This window comes from Mirounga angustirostris, unplaced genomic scaffold, assembly GCF_029215605.1.
Source record: "Mirounga angustirostris isolate CCGP_5_RB_7025 unplaced genomic scaffold, mMirAng1.0.hap1 SCAF_7, whole genome shotgun sequence".
NCBI classification, from domain to species: Eukaryota; Metazoa; Chordata; class Mammalia; order Carnivora; family Phocidae; genus Mirounga; species Mirounga angustirostris.
In genome coordinates, this window is record NW_026991715.1 from 132,004,895 (window position 1) to 132,023,453 (window position 18,559).

General features: G+C 35.5%; 1 pseudogene; it reads right to left on the minus strand.

Annotated features, from left to right (window-relative positions):
- Nucleotides 1-9,442: 9,442 nt before the first annotated feature.
- Nucleotides 9,443-15,762, minus strand: LOC123835832 (large ribosomal subunit protein mL39-like; annotated as a pseudogene).
- Between the last annotated feature and the right edge of the window lie 2,797 nt (nucleotides 15,763-18,559).

Consider the following 18,559-nt stretch of genomic DNA (forward strand, 5'->3'; position numbering starts at 1 on the left):
TACTTGTCTCTCTCAGACTGACTGATTTCACTTAGCTTAATACTCTCTAGCTCCATCCATGTCGTTGCAATGTTGATACCAACTGCCCACTTTAGTAAACCAATGCCCACATTACCAGCATTATTACTAGGGTTTTTAATTCTCCCCCACCATAGTATAAGTATTCATATTTTCCTTTTCTCTCTCATGAATTTCTCCTTCTATGATATTGCTGTTGAAGTCTTGTGTTAGTGGTTCTTTCCATCACTCTTACTTTTTCCCATTCTCTGAACATCCCCTGAAGCTTGCTAAGCTCTCCTGCTGCAGTTTTTAGTTTAGTACTTCTCTTTCTTGTGCTCTGTTGCTTTAATCTTCTCCCGAGGTTTCTGGCCTCCTTCTAAAAAGAGCTATTTGTTTCCCATGCTCTTTGCTACGGTGCTTTCAGTCTGAAGTTTTGGGTACATTTAAAATAGCTGAACTAAAGAAACCTGTGATTTAGATGGGAAATTGGTTGTTTTCCAGGAAGACATCTACTCAACAGAACCAAGTAGCACTTCTCTTTGGTTTTCTCCATTTGTTTACTTTAATGGTGCCATCAAAGCAAATTCTTGACATCTCAGCAGTTTTAAACTTACAGTAGTTCATCTAGTGAAAGTAATCCAGGATTCCCATGGGTATATCTGTATGAGCTGCTCTCACCATTAACATTTAATTAAAATTTAGTTACTTTGGTTATGTTTGTTTTTTTCAGGTTGAGTTCTTTAAGAAATGAAGTGAAAATACATGCATGGCTCAATTTTATCTGTGTTGAGTAGGGGGTAACACATATGATATTATACTTTTTTCTTTGATTCATTTTCCTATTGTAATCAGATAAAATAATGATATTCCTCCCCTTAAAAACTATCAATTCCATGAAATAATAATTTAATTAATGTGGTCTGACATTAATAAAATAATAATATTTAGTTTTAAATTAATGAAAGTATAAATTCCATTTATTAATAATAACTAAATTTATAGAGGGATTTCTATGTTCTGGGCACTGTTCTAATCAATTTATGATTTTTGCATCATTTAATCCTGGTATTTAACCTATAATAGTAAAAAAAATCTTTATTATCACTATCATACAGATTAAAAAAAAATCTGTATCTTAGTGGGGAAAAAATGAAACTACTTGCCCAAGTTCTGCTCACTATTAAATGTAGAGCAAGGATGAGAACTCCAAGAGCCCACTTCCTGGACACTCAGTTTTAAGTTTGTAGTGAACAGAAATTCTCTTGCTTAGAGAAATAGAAAGAACAAAAATAAGCATTATATTTGCCTGGCTGAGTTTGATGGAGAATGTAGCACACGTAGTTTGGGCAGAAATCTGAGAAAGGTTTAGACTGCATTGCTCGAATGACAGCCTCATTGATAATTAGTAGGCAGATGACTTAGAAGCACTTCGCAAATGTGTTAAAAAATCTACCACACTTTTTGAACAGAATCTTCAACTTGCCAGGAATGCAGTGCATTTATTACGTTGCTGCTAAGACTGAGGAGAGTACATAAATTATTCAGGGTGAGGAGAGACATTAATTTTTTTTGCAATGCAAAAGAGATGATTCACAGAATAGAAGTGATCAGAATTTATTAATGTATTTCTCCATTTAAAGGGAATAATTTATTTCATCCTCTCTGGATAAAGCACAGGCATACAAATAAAACTAACAGTTAACAAATCAAGCTTTATTTCCTAAATGTTTAAAAATAGAAAATTTGATGATATATATTACAATGAATAATTTGCTAATTGAAAGAATATTTAAGATTTAATATTTTTTTTTTACAAATTTTCTGTAAATAATGAATAAACCAGTGAATAACTGGTGTGTTCGAATACATTTTGGATTCCTTCACATATGTTTATAAATATGATAAAATCAGCTTTGTTTCATTTATTTCACCTGCTCCCTTTTCAATCTTTTATTTGGAATATTTCACTTACTAGAGTATAAGGATAAATGTTTTCAGTGTCCTTAAAAAAAAAGGATTCCTGTGCATTTAGTGAATTTTCACAGAGCCACCAGAAAATGTGAATCGAGTACCTACTATGTGCCATGAACTATTTTACTGAGTTTATTGGCTAAGATTTGGCAATGGACAAGACCCTGAATTTACATTTTCGTCTGTGAAGATAGATAAGCACAAATAAAACAGAAATGTAAATAATCACTCAAGCCTCTGATAGTTACATGTGTTGATCAGAGAATTAAAAAAAAAAAATCATAGGATAATAAACGTGGATCCGTCCTCTCTAAGGAAATGCTATTTAGAGCTGGGGATTCTTAAATCTGAGCTGGACTGTAACTTGTTTTAACCAATAGAAAGTACTGGAACCAATAGTTTGCTAGTTCTGGGCCTATGTTTAAGACCCGTGTATTCCTTCCACTCTCTTTTGGAATTCTGCCTGTGAGACATAAATGAGAAGTATAGTACAGCCTGGTAGAAGGTAAGAGATCACATGGAGGGAGGCAAGTAGCCCTCGTGCACCCAGACAATGTCATCCTAGATTAACTGACAGCCAATGACTCACAGATACATGAGAAAGTCCAGTCTACATGAGTAGAACAACCTATCTGACTTGGGGTTGACTGGAAATGTGAGCGTGCCCAGTCCGGAACAGGAGTCAGGCCCAACTCACCAATAGCCTTGTGAGCAATAATGAGTCCTTAATGTGTAAGTCCTCACATGTGTATGCACATACATCTGCCAACATATGTTCATACATCACACAATCCTTACTATATGCAGGCTCTGCCTTCCGAGACATATTGACTGATAGTCATGCTCAGGCCATTGGAAACTGCAATTTATGTGAAGGTAGTGGTTACCTCCACTCTAAATAAATGCAATACACTAAAACGTCAGACCACCACCAAGCCTTGTGCCTATAAGTCATAAATCCAAGTACTATGTAGTTGAGGAACTCGCCTTAAGTGTTGTTTGAGAGATTACCTTTAGAAAGATGGAAGATTGGAGCAGAATGCACCTGACCCTTTCATAATTTAGGGGCCTGGCATGCTATTGATAAATCAGCCCTTGTCCTTCCTGTGAATTCCACAGCTTCAGCAGTTCTTGTTATTTAGTGCTGCTCAACAAGCTCCTGGGGTCCACATCGTGAATATTGTGGTAGTTTATTTCTCCTAACCACTTCCAAAAGGAGAACTCCTCCCAGTACACACCTTCTTCTGAAACTTGAAGATCTTACCATTATACAAACACTGAATCTTAGGAGAATATCTGTGTATGTGAGCTATCCATGCTATCATCAATCAAGTATATTCTAGAGTGCTTACATGTATTGAGGAATGAGAAAGGCCACAGTGTCCCACCCCATTTAATTATATTTTCAGCTGCAACATAACCCTATTTTTTAGGATGGATAATATCAGAATTTCATTCCTAATTAATAGCCTATGTCCTAACCAATAAAATTGCACCTGTAATTTTTTGATTTTCTGAATTGACAGAATTTTCTCCTTAGATAATATTGTATCTGGTATGACTTTTTCCTGTTAGGATTACCTCCTCAGTCCTCATTTTTATAATCTAAACTAGGTTGACTAGCCCCTATATCATTGCATGGTCACGATAAACTTACCTCTCATTTTGTCTAATGCATACTAGGGAATTCTATTAGTCTATTAGTTCATACAAATAGTAGTGGATTTTTGCTTTTGTTTTTCATACTAACAGAGAACTGTGAGGGATCTGACGTTACTTTACTTGCAAGCTAGCTCATTAACCTGTCTCTCATTCATGAATGCTAGCAGAAGTCATGATACTCCCAAGTCAGAGACAAAAGACTTCCTTATTTATGGCAATAGTAGTAGTAACAGTACCAGGATATTCTCATGCCAGCTCCCAAGCCCCAGCTCCCACAGGAAGATGTGAAGAGAGACAGGTGACAGATAACATATACACATTGAGTAGATTTTGTTACAGAAATGCAGAGATGGTGAAGTCCGATTCAGGCTTCTCTAAAAATGAAGCTGTTATTGTCTCGGTTCACAAGAAATGCCAAAATGAAAGAGCCCCATGGAACTGAAGGTTTGGGACTATGTTTTCAAGTGCAGATGACTGAGCTGCTTCTGTGAGTGAAAATTGTACTTTGTGGGAAAAATACAAGGGGGACAGAAACAAAGAAAACAAGAGTCTTGTATTGAAAGCAAAATATGGATCACTAAAGACAATAAATTATATTAATACACATACATTCAAGTTCAAGAGACCAACTGAAAAATAAAACTGTATTCACTTAATTTAAGGCTTAGAATGGGATTGTTACATTCTCATCTGAGGGTATAATTACTATTTTGATTCTTATTTTTCTGATTCTTAATAAATATAATTTTAAGTTAATTCTTTCTGGAAATCATGTCCATAGACTTGTGGCGTGTGAGGCTAACTCAGGATGTCCATTTCAGAACTACACTGCATACCACTAGTTGGGGTTGAAAGAGAATACCATGTATGTGCTACTGCTGACAAATATCTTTCTTTTTTTTTATAAAAATATTTTATTTATTTATTTGAGAGAGAGAGAATGAGAGACAGAGAGCACGAGAGGGAAGGGGATCAGAGGGAGAAGCAGACCCCCCGCTGAGCAGGGAGCCCGATGCGGGACCCGATCCCGGGACTCCAGGATCATGACCTGAGCTGAAGGCAGTCGCTTAACCAACTGAGCCACCCAGGCGCCCTTGACAAATATCTTCCTTTAGCTCAGACTTCTCATCTGCATTCTGCCTGCACTGTATGTTGCATTTCTCCCTAAAACTCAGCACATCATTGATTTTTCCTTCCACACTTTCTCTTTCTCTTTTGTTTCTATATTAGTAAACACATATGCAAATTAGCAAACCATATTCACCTGGCTTTTCAAGCCAGAAATGGTGAACTGAGCTTTGATCACTCCTCCCTGTACATCTCACACACCCGATCATTCACCTCTCATATCTCTGCAGTCTATCCACCTCTCTGCATCTTTGCTGCCACCAACCTAGTCCAGGTCGCCATGATCTGGATGGCCACACTAGTCTTCAAATGATCTCTCATGGTCTTCCACTTCATCCTCTCCAGTGGTGCCATACTTATCTTCAAATTGCTTCATTTTTTCTTTAAGATAAACTTTAAATTTTTTCATCTATGTTATCAGGCCATTCATTTTCTGAGCCTCATCACCCACCTCTCTTCGTTTGAAGTTCTACGTTTTAGTTGGACTATTCTTCAATTTCCTGCAGTGCTCAGATAAACTTTCACCTCACAGCCTTTCCAAATACTATTCCCTCCTCCTGTATTTTCTCTCTACCTAAGTTAGTATCTACTTACTTCTTTCTCTAGTCTTAGCTTAACCATCATATTTTCCAGGGTCCCTTCATAGACCTCAAGGTTATTTAAATTGCACAATTTGTTTATTTCTAACATATCTTGTATAATGTACACTATTTTAAAATTCATAAAAATGCATTACTGAATCCATGTCTTCTTATACAGTGACTTCAGTAAAGGCATGGAGGGTACTTGTCTTCTCTTGTTCACTAAAATCCCCTGAACACTTAGAAGTCTAAATTTAGGCAAATCATGGACAAATGCATTGCAGTTGTTCTTCCCAGAGTACCTAAAATCCATGGGATTTGTTACTCAGAAAGATAATGCTTATAATGTTCACATATAAATGTATATTTCAATTAAAAATACTCTTTTTGAGGTTAGACCTTCTTTTCTTATCTTGACATCATGGCAAGTTTTCTGGCTTTCTGATTTTTTTGCCTATGTTTTGCACACTTGAAAACCAGGAATAAATTAGAGAGTATTTGTCAAATTTCATGCCTGTTTATCAGCAGCACATCAGGTGCTTCAAGTGGAGGAGAGGAGAAACATCCACAAGAATAAAATTGCTGAATTCTTCCATTTACTATTTCTAGCAGCAGTAAAATCAATTGAATCTAAGAGGCAAAGCAGTGTGCTAATTACACCTTTTATTCAGGATTGTCAGCTGAGTGGCCATTTTCACTTTCTACAGCATTATATTAACCCATTCTAGATTTAACGTCTTAAAATAAAACAGACGAAATAATTACCATTTTTATTTACTAAAGGTTTTATTCCAGCTATTATTAGAAATATTTTTCATGAATTATTTTATTTCAAAGACCCAATAAAAATTATGCAATAGATAATAAATCAACAAATGCTTACTGAGTCCTTACTCAGCGCAGTCAGTATTCTAGTTGATGGGTCAATTGCAAAGAACAAATTATATACAAAAATCCATGTTCTCTTGGAGTTTGCATTTTAGCACGGGGAATGTAACAAAAAAAAATAAATCAACTGCATACTGTATTAGAAGATGATAAGGGGTATGAGAAACATAAAGCTGGCAATGGGTTTTGGGAGAAGTTATGACAAAGATTCCCTCCCTGACTAAACTCTCCTCAGCCTCCCTGAACTCTTCTCAGCTAGGCCCTGATTTTTGGACTTCCATGGTCATCACTGCATTATCCAGTTTTATCAAGATCCTGCTATGTCCGTTTAGTCAGAATCCTTGATATTTAATGCAGTTCCTCAATTTCCACCATTCCCCAGGTGATGTCTTTACTTTGGCCTACCTTCATCAAGAAGCCCGTTCGGTGAGTTTAGCCAGAATCTCCCTCTTCTTTGGATGTTTCTTCTTAGTAATTTTCCACCTTGCTTCTTGGCTATAAATGCCCAATTCTCCTTATCATATATGGAGTTGAGCCCAATGCCCCCACCAACTACTTTGTTCCTCAGGAGAATGTTGGAAACTTCTTAAACCCTTTATACAAATATAAGAAATAGAGAATAAATATCACCCTGAAAATCACATATATGCATTAGTTATATTTTCTTCATATGCTTTTTTTTAACCTTGGTTTTTGGTGTCTTTTCATGGAAAGATTTTCTTTAAATCCTTTGAAGCCTATCAGTATTATAATCTGCCCACTACAGTTGTGTTTTATTGTTTTTTCTCAAGGAGTCCTTTGCAACCTTGAGTCATCAGCTATTCTGCTATAATTCTTTCTAAAACATAAAGTGTTTATTTTTCATGTTCTATTTGACATACACAGAGTATATTTTGGAGTCATTTTGTCTGAGTCAATTAGTTGAGAATGCAGTAAGTGCAGAAAATGCTGAAGAATGTAGTAAAAAGTTACAAATCGAGTAACAATCCCAAACTTGCGGACTGCCTTTAGCTTCAGTGAATGGAGGCCCTTAACTAGGGCTCTATGCTTAAGGCATGGAAATGAACCAGAATGTAAAATATAGTTTTATACCACATTTTTCAGTTCTGTGTTTAGGCCGGTTAATTGTCAAGCTTAGGATATGGAACATGTTTTACTTAACTTTGTTATCTTCACTTATATTTTAAAATATTTGTACCTATGATAAGAGAACCTTCATTTGTTTTCTTATCCCAGGTCCCACAACTGTTCAGAGTAGGCCTATTGCCCTATGAATGAGAAAATAAAAGTACGATATGAAAAATTGATAGTTACATTAAAAATATCCATGACAAAGTCAAAAGTATAAAATAGCAATTAACTATTCAGATAAGGTGATTTAAAAAATAAATTGTTTCTATCTAGGGCTGCCTTATATGAACTACTCTCTCTTAACATTAAAATATTTAGAATTATTGTTATGACATATCTATTCAAATGATCCTGAATTGTCTCTATGTAGTAATTATAAGGATCTTACAGGTGCATTTGTGAGGAAAATGATCTAGGGTTCAAAAGAGAGTCTCTGAATTTCAAACAGGAGGATAAAGGAAATAAAACTGCCTAAACTGACTTTTGATATTATCCTTGGAAGAATTTTAACATTAAAAAATTCCTATGTGACTTCTAATAAATGTAATGAATGGACATATTTATGAAAAGAATATTCTAAATCATTGTGTTTCATATTTATTTTTAACAAATAAACCAAACTTTGTAATGTAGTATTTTTAATAAAACAGAGAACAATTTATTGTTTTTGAGTTTCAGATACTGTTATAAAATAAAATAAAAATATAACAATGATTATTGTGACAAACCTAAGAGAATTTTCCCATACCTGTATATATTTGTACAATATCAGTGTATGTAGATGTGTGTGTGTGTGTGTGTGTGTGTGTAATTAAGCTTTAGGACAAAGATAGGGGATAATGATGGATAAGAAGTGAACCCTCTAGGCCAAAAGCATTGTTCTTAAGAAGCGTGATTCTAACTCTATTATTGATGTTTATTTGTTTCAAATTTTAGAACCAGTCTAATTAAGCCAAGACTAACTTGGCAGTAACAACCAGAACAATAGAGTGTATTATATCATCCAACCAATAAATGTTTTGTTTTGTATTTTTTGGTCTTTGATAGAATCAGCCATGGCCAGATTATTCTAAGGTTTTCTGAATCTAGAATACTTGACCACTTTCCAGGATGATGTCAACATATCTTTATGGGCTAATATCTTCATGTCTACTGGATATTTATGTAAAAATCATTATCTACTACATTGCTCAAAAGTAAAGCTTATTATTTACTTCAAATGTTTTTTTCAGCTGTAAGTTTCTCAAAGTTGTCTTTATTAGATAAAATAAATGTAGAAATATTGTACATAATAAAATAAATACTGTTATTATACATGATTTTTCTTTCTGACAGATATGACTTGAATTAAAAGTGTACTCAAATAAACAAGAAAAAAGTAAGTCATAAATACCAGTAGCAGATAAGAAGATGAGTTAACTTTTCACATAATTAATAAACTTCCCAAAATTATCATTCATTCTTTAAATATCTCATTTTTGAAAATGTGCAAAGAAATTATCTACTCGCCCAATTAAACACAAGTCAAATAGATTAAAATTCATTTTGGATCTCTTGAGCTTTATCACTTATATGTCTGAAGTTGGGCTAGATTTTGAGTGGGTCATTGAAGCTACTGCTCTATACCGTTCATTCCCCTGAATTAATTTTATATGAAACAAAAAGACAAAAAATACCATAGTAAGTCATGGAATTCATGATATATACATTTCTTACTTTCTTTGAGGAGACAACTTAGATTTATTTGTGCTTAAATAGACAACATAAATAATGTAAATTAACTGGGAATGACTGTTTTTAAATGAAACCAGAGAACATATCTACAAAGACCTAAACTACAGGAATATTTCTCTGAAAAAGTGAGAAGGTGGAAATGGAGAGGTGATGAAAGGTACTCCAGATGAGAGCAAAAGGAAAACAAAAAATGAAGGAAGGTGTCAGAGCTAACGAGGACAGCATTGCAGAACCGCTGTAAATCCCGGCCTGCCAAGAAGGCTATGCTCCCATGTTTGTTTTGTTTTGTTTTGATTCATAGAAAACTTTATTTTAATCTACTATTTCTATTCAATTTTAGAAAGTTACTAGATAGATGCACTTCCCTCTGAAGGTTTAATTTGATCTCTAATTACCATTTTCCAAGAGCTTTTCAATAGCTTATCCTGTATCATAAAATGTGCCTTGACAGGTACAGGTAAAAATAAACCCTGGAATCTTCCTACAAGACTTGACTGGGTGGCTTGAAGATTGTGACCTGCAGGACCTTTACTCACATCAGTTAAGTCATCAAATCTGTGTAGTTGGACTATCCTTTCAGGGGTTTGAGATAACTTTTCTTCTACAAAATCTATTTTGTACTTGTGTTGAAATATATATATGTATTTTAAGATTTTATTTATTTATTTTAGAGAGAGAGAGAGAGCGAGCGCACTGGGGGAGGGGCAGAGGGAGAGGGAGAGAGAGAATCTCAAGCAGACTCCCTGCTGAGCACAGAGCCCGATACAGGGCTCCATCTCATGACCCCGAGATCAAGACCTGAGCTGAAACCAAAAGTTGGACGCTTCACCAGCTGAGCCACCCAAGCACCCCTGTGTTGAAACATACCCAGTGCCACTTTTGCTTCAGCTTCCAGAATTTCAGATGGAAGATCTTTATAAATTAACGCACAAGTATCTTTTGTGAAGGAATGTAAGTTCTCTTTTGTTGGCATCCACTCACCAAGTTCCTTTTCTAAAACTACATCATAGGGGTGCCTGGGTGGCTCAGTTGATTAAGCATCTGTCTTTGGCTCAGGCCATGATCTCAGGCCTGGGATCAAGTCCCACATCGGGCTCCTTGCTCAGCGGAGAGCCTGCTTCTCCCTCTGCCTGCCGCTCCCCCTGCTTGTGCTCTCTCTCTCTCTCCCTCAATGTCAAGTAAATAAATAAAATCTTACAAATAAAATAAAACAAAACTACATCGTAGCAGAAGTCTCCAGAGATTACAGGCACTTCCCGGAGCTCTGAACAAATTGAGCACATATTCATCTTCAAATGCCCTGTCACACAGGCCATCATCATGGCATAAAAATGCTCATAAACCTTATTCACTTCCCCTGGATCATGCTCTTTGAAAGTAAGAAATTTAACTTCACAGACCTTGGTCAAAGAGTTATACATGTCACAAGGCTGTCTGTCAACAAGAGCTGGAATAGACTTCCTGCAATACCACCCACTTAAATGCAGGACAAAATGTAAGGAGTTGAAATGTTTTTGTTCATCACAAAGGCAGTGCCAGCATCAGTTTTCTCAGTGTTTAACTTCAATCTTCTCAGTTGGAGGAGTTAATGATAACTGCCTGTTTTTCTCTTTACTAAGGAGATCATTCTGCATTTCTATCAGTTCTGTCAGTGACAGCTGAGAAGTTGGCCATGTTGCTATAAATCTCCAGCCAGCCATCCCACACTACCATGAGGGGCTGCCTACCAGAGTTGAAGCCTCCAGATTCCCATGGACATTGCATCCTTTGCAACATTGTGCTCCCATATTTTAGTCTCATTAATAAAAATGTCGGTTATTTTTGCAAAATTTTTTGTCAAATGACACTTATCTGTGAACCATTATATATTTTTTCTTTCCAAAAATGTAAGCATTTTAGAACCATTCATTAATTATTGATTATGAACAGTTCAACTAATGAGACTTTAAAGCACCTAGGGATTAATTTTAATTCACAGTTCTTTGAGAAGTTATTCTAAAACTAAATGGCTTCTAATTATTTTGAACTTTTTCTTTTTCAGTCACAGAGGATTTGCTTTAAAATAATTTTAAAACCATTTCTGAAACAAAGCAGCAGCCCAAACACTTTTGGCTCTGTCCGAGTATTTTATTAAGGCATAAATATTTCAATTACCAAATATCAAGTCTTTACAATCTAGGGGATTGATTGCATACAAAGTGCTTGATTTGCTTAAAGTGTACTTAGAGTTATACAGTAAAAAAATACATTATAAATCCATCTTTCAGAAGACTAGTCAGATCTTTACTTCTGCTCAAGGCCATTGTCCATATTCTGTTAAAATGAACAAGAATTTGAGAGAGAAATGTTATTGTCTCATAAGCAAGTATCAATTGAAATTAGAAAATACATAAAATTTTTATTTTATTTATCTATTTTTTAAAGGTTTTATTTATTTATTTGACAGAGAGAGAGCCAGAGAGCACAAGCAGGGGGAACAGCCGAAAGAGGGGCTCGATCCCAGGACCCCAGGATCATGACCTGAGCTGAAGGCAGATGCCTAAATATATATATATATATATATATATATATATATATACCAGTTGAGTTGATTATAAAGCTTATATGGAAACATTAATATGAAATAATAGAAAAATCTGAAACCAGAGTTGATAAAGTTACCTTAGATTTGTCAGATTAGAAAACATATCATAAACCATTCTAATGACTGCTAACCTGAGAAAAAGTAGCCAGTCCATATATACTCCCAAGCACAGGGGAAATTTTTCATATGAAATTAAGGTGGCATATCACATAGTTGAAAAAAAGGTGGACTTTTTAAGAAACAGTGTTGGCAAACCTGGATCATCATTTTGCAAAAGAAAAATTGATAAAATTGAATACATAAAATACATTATGCTAGAATAAACATCAAATGAATGCTACCTAAGTGTAAAAAAAGTGAAATTATACAAGCAATAGAAGAAACTGTGTAGGTTTCCTTTGAATCTGATACGAGAGAAGACTTTTTAATCTATAAATACAAAAAAAAGTAATAAAAGATCAATACACTGAGCTACATAAAACAATTTTATGGAAAAAAAAGTAAAATATTATTTAAGAAAAAATAAATACAAACTGGACCATATATTTGCAAAGAATATAATAGAAAAAGAACCGAACTCACAAATATGTAAATACTTTTTAAATCACTTTGTTGATGTATGATTAACATACAAAAAGCTATTTATATTTTTAGGACAAATTGTTACCTTTATATAAAAAAAGCAATGTGCAATTAAATAGATTGTATATATATACAATGTAATTATATAGTTATTTATGTAGTATGCAATATATATAATGTGTTATATAATATATGTAATGTGTTATATATATTACATATAATATATTATATATTATAGATATATTATATACTATAACATAATACAAAATATAACATATGTAATATATAATATTATAACACATGATAAAATATACTATATACTATATACAAATATATATATACTATATACAAATATACTATATATACTATATATTTATACATATAAAATACTGTTATCTGTTGTAAGGAAATAAAAAAAATAAGACATGAATATGTATTTGTGATCTTATTTTTGAAAAAAGAGAAGAAATGCACATCATAAACACAAAGCTAATTAAATTAAATCATTTATCAATAACAGCAATGGGATAGCAGAGATTGAAAATGGAATGAGACTTTGATATTTGAATTCTGTTAATTATTCCCAAAGTTAAACAATGCAATCAAATCTAAATTATATCAAACAAGAGGGGAAAACTAAAATTAAATACAGTAGAAAAACATAATTACATCAAGTTGATAATATAAACAGAATATATACATTTGCATACACACAGAGAATTAATTATTTCAAGTAATTTTGAATACCGTACTTTGATTGTATTTCCTCTATGGGATGTAGTTTGAAGGACAATTTCCTCTATGGCGTATAGTTAAATATAGAACTTAGAAGGTATGTTATTAGTGGTGATATTGGTGAAGCAATTCCAATTCTATTTTGTATACATTGCAAAAGGAAATAAAATACCTTGATATAGTTGGGCACTCAGATACTCTATGGGGAGAAGGAGCTATAGATACCAATCAGGATAAAGAAGAAGACTCAGTTTTGGTGGTGGAGGAGTTAGAATTAGAAGTATTGTTAAACTCACAGATAAAAAGACAAATGGGTAGAAAACACAGGCCACCAACAAGGCCTAGAAGCAATGACATCACTCGAACAGTGAGCCTGACTAAGACCCCAGTCAAGTTTTCATAAACTGTCTGCAAGCTTCTTTAATAAAAAAATGATTTTGGGTCTGGAGAATAAAAAATTCCAACTAAGCCTCCAATAATTTTGTGTGTCAGAAATCAAGGATGTGCTCAAAAACTAATAGACACATATCAAAAAAAAAATCCAAGTAGATGCTCGAATTGTCTAAATATTGCCACTGGGGGTTTCTTTGGTCTGCCACAGACTTCAGTGTCTTTTCTGAAATTCCTGTATCAGGGTCTTCCCATTAGCTGTTCATTCTACTTGGAGTGTCCATACCCTACATCCCCCTCACTCACTTCTAGGCTTGGCTGCAATGTCCCTTCTCAGTGAGACTTATTCTAATCCCCCTTTTCAAAATTTTACACATTCCAATATTTATAATCCTTTTCAGCAGGATCTGTTTTTTCCACTGCACTTATAATCTTCTAAAATGCTATGAAAATGAGTTCATTAACCTGATTTGTCCACTTCTCTGCCCCCCCAAACCCCCCCCCCCCCACACACAAACTAAAATAAATGCTCATTAAAGCTGGTATTTTCTGTCTGTTTTATTCACTGGTATTCATTATTCCCTATAGGCCTGGCCTCGTGTTTAGTGCCTGGCCTAAAAGGCACTCTCAATTATTATTTGTTGTGTTTTTTTTTTTTTTAATTTTTATTTATTTGACACAGAGAGAAACAACGAGAGCAGGAACACCAGCAGGGTGAGTGGGAGAGGAAGAAGCAGGCTCCCCGCTGAGCAGGGAGCCAGAAGCGGGGCTCGATCTCAGGACCCTGGAATCATGACCTGAGCCAAAGGCAGACGCTTAACGACTGAGCCACCCAGGTGTCCCTACTATTTGTTCTTGAATAATTTTATCGACTCCTAAATCTCCATTTCGTTTATCACATTATAGCCACTTCTACCTGGTCATTCACTTTATGAAATAGAACAGGATCATTTTTAGAAAGCAAATCATTTGTGTACAGTTTGATATTGAGTTTTTTTTAATATGTTTCCTTCTTTCACCACTTATTCTTAATAGGCAATCAAATCTTGTCAATCCCTCCCTCTAAATGTCTTTAAATGTGTTATTTTATTTACTTGCTAACTCCCACCACCTTAGTTCTGGAACTCATCATCTCACACCTGCATTACTGAAATAGCCTCACTTTTGGCAAACGTACACAAATCTTTTCTGCATCATTCCTTCCTAAATGGGTGTTTAATTTCTGTAAATAACAGCTTTCCAAATGTGACTTCCAAACTTAAAAATTATCAATGAGTCTCTAGCCACTTATGAAATAATACTTTCAGTTTAACTTTCAAAACACTAGAAAAAACACTATAGAATCTGCTTCTACTTATATTTATCTCTTACCCTTGACTCATTCCATACCTTACATTCTGACTATAGGGATTTTATTTTGCTTTATTTTATTTTATTCTATTTTAACTAATTAATTTTTATTTTTATTTTATAAGTTTTGAATTCCTAATGACCAAGGGCAAACTAAAAGGAGACACTCTATGGGCAGACTCCAATTATCATAAAGGTCTAGAATTACATTTACAGATTAGAAAGAATCCAAAACTTAACAACAACAACAACAACAACAAACCAAAAAACAAAACAAAACAAAAAAACTTCCTATAAAATATAAAAAAATAAATTAAAAAAAATCTTTATTGGGACTATAATTCAAAAATTATTAGGAATTCGGAAGAACATATCAAGGTAAGAGTGGGAAACAGTACATAAATGCAGCACTGAGTGGTTGCTTCTTTTATCTCATGATACTACTTGAGAAGATACACTAAATATTTCCAAGGACCATCATCTTGGGCACAAAGATGGGAGCACTTATTCATGGGTATTTGTTTCCAATTGGTCAAAATTTCTCTCCAGGAATAATTAACTCCCTTGCATTTCTGGATTGCACAGTCCAGATATTGATAGGATATTGTGATATTGCACCAACATGAAGCTGATTGTGATCCCTGCAAAATTGGATGTTGCAGATGGATGGAAAAAACACAAACAAAAAAAAAACAGACAGGTAAAACTGAGAGAATCACAGTGGTGCTGGATATGATCCATGCCCATACTACTCAGACGTGTTCTGTCCTTTCATTAAATCTAAAGTACATTTGAATCACATTAAAAATGGTGGTTCCAATATCTTCAAAGACTTAATGCAAGAAAGTTATTAAAATAAGTATATTGTCTTTGCTGCTAGAGCTTATTCAGAGGATATAATTTGCATTCAACTCCTTTCTTTGTCACTCATTATATATTTTCCTCATACTTAGGCAGCAGTGGTTGGCTGGATTGCTTACCTTTTGGTGTAACATAGAGCTTAATGCCTGAGAGTTCTATGGACATGGTTGCCTTTTGAGAATGAAGTCGTAATTTCACATTATCTGTTACTTATGAGCATAGAAGCATTAAAAAAAAAAAAAACAATTAATTCCATTGGTTTCAAACTACCCCTATTCTATAAAAGGAATTCCAGATTATTATGGTATCTGGAGTAAAATCAGTAAAGTATCACTCCCCTTTATTTTCCCCTTCTGGTTGTTCAGTTGCCTAAGGAACACAAAGTGATCAGGTGTTAGTCACAGATACAAGTTCATCAGAAACCTAATAGTGTACTTCGTGGAAGACATTCAATCTAACAGAAGATCAAATCTTATAGACTCATAGGTTGCAGTGACAATAAGCACAACTTTTTTCAATTTCATCATTAGGAGTGTTAGTGTTTTTTTGGCTCTTGAAACAGTTTTAATAGATACTAGAGTAACTGCACTGCATATTGCCTATTGGTTTAGCATCCTGGAGGAGAAACAGGACCTCTGCAGAGATTTTCTGTAAATTATTGCCTTAGCTAAGCTGTTTGCATGCCATTTAAGCATACTATGAACTTGAATGTTTCTGATGATATTGTGTGTAGTAATACAAGTGGATTCTGAGGGGGTGTGCCCATTATAGCACTTCCTTTGATATTAAAATACTAATTATTTAGAGGCAAAATTATGTAAAATATCACAGAAATAGATATAGCATTTTTAAAGTCTTCAGATTGTTGTTTTGAGAGGCAGTACCATCAGTGAAAACAGACTCATTAGCCTGGTGATGGGTATTAAAGAGGGCACATATTGAATGGAGCACTGGGTGTTATGCACAAACAATGCATCATGGAACACTACATCCAAAACTAATGATGTAATGTATGGGGATTAACATAACATAATAAAAAACAGTTAATAAAAAATTGATGTCAAGTTGCTGTCCCTTTCACAATGGAAGAGGTCTGATGACATCTATCTTTCACTCTCTGGAATTATACTCTATTAAAGGCACAATGCTGGTTTCTATTCATGCAGGGTTGGGATATCCCCAGGGGCAATAGCTGAACTAGTCTTTATGAGAGAGAATTCATGTTGGTAGGTACACACACATCCTTTAATCCTGTCATTAGAACCAAATGTTTATGGTCAAAGGATTATATACCTGTCTTTTTGATTGTTGAAGCCTCTTTAAGGGAGGATAGCTTCTGATAAGCATTAACGTAAGACCCAAACATTGTCACATTTTGTGTTCTCTCCTTATATCCAACCACATCACTCCTAAATTGTTGTCCTTGATCTTTCAACCTTGCTACTAATAGCCAAGTCATTTACAGATGCCCAGATCATTGCACCCTGTCAAAAACGGAGAACACCAGTTCATATCTAAAACTAAACACACACATACACACATGCACAAATCATTGCCTACTGAGGTTTTAGAGAACTATACTATAAAAGCATGATCTTTCTGAGTAGAGCAAATGGCTGTCTTATGTAGGTTTGGAAGGTATGGACTGGAAGGATTAGTGGTTTTTCAGAGGTAAAAGCAGATTGATGTTAATTGTGGAGGTGTGATTACTCCAATGCAACAGTAAATTGGTTGACATTTAGACACATGTTCATTGGTGTGATTCTTTTCCCAGTTGGATGACTTCCAAGAGCAAAGACTTCAGTTGCTTGGTAGTTTCCAGAAATATATTTGCTGTTTTTTATTTGTTTGTTTTTGTTTTTTCTTGCTTTGCTGGGGGAAGATACATAAATTGAATGCATTCTTTAAATATTTGCTGGTGGTTCTAAACTCTAACTCTGCTCCTCACCCCTTTGGATGTGGTTTTGATTCTGATTTTCTCTTTGGAATGTGGGAGTGAGGTGATTTTCATGGTTTCTACTGATACTCCTTACAAAACTGTTAATGAACGACCTTATAAGCTATGCTAAATGTTATTTTTATCCTTCAGTCAAAAGGAGAATATCAGAGGGTTCTATATGTATAAGTACGATTATATTTTACAATTTCTACTCTGCAGAGCAGAGAATAATTTGTCAGGTAGCAAATAGTGAATAAAGATAGAATCTGTTTTAGATACTAAGAAGAGGGAAGATGGTGAATAAATTAGCATAGTGGATGAAAGAAAGGAGGGAAGTGGGTGAATTCAAGGAATGTTGCAGCGGGATAAAAGGCGGGCAAGGCGGCTAAGGTGGGTCCAGCCGCTCCGCAGGCGCAGGGGAGGAGAGGACCAAGCTGCCCGCCTGCAGTGGGCGATTGGCTTGTGGGCTGCCCCCCGCCCTTGCCTTTCCACAGGGGCTGAAGATAACTCACGCAGGTGGCGAGGTGGAGAGGATCTCCGTGTTTTTCACCACAGATGCATTCAATGATGCTCACGTTTGGGGAGGTTTGGGTATGTGGTGGAACTGGTTCTTCAGCTCTCTTCCCCAAGTAGCCCTCAAGTCTGCAGTCGGTGAGCTTGGGCGCGCCACCGCTGGGTGGGAGGATGATGACAGTAGGCCAGGGGACGAGCCCCTCCCACTACCAGCTGCGGTTCTGCACTGTCTCCCACTCTCAAATCCACCTCATCCTGCACCCTCCTTGCCCTGCCCTGCCCTCCCCTCCCCTGTCTGGTCTCCAGGGGAGGTGCTGGGGAGGCGTCAGTGAGCAGGCTCCGGGCACCAGATAAAAGCGGAGCGCGTGAGTCCCTTCAGACCCAGGGAGGTGCAAGCGATAGGCGGCGCGGCGGTGAAGAAGCAGGGACCTTAAGGCCCCTGTCATCGCCACCTCTTTGCCACCGTGTATGGGGTAAAAAGCTGTCCTTGCAGTAGTCCGTTGCTCCCTC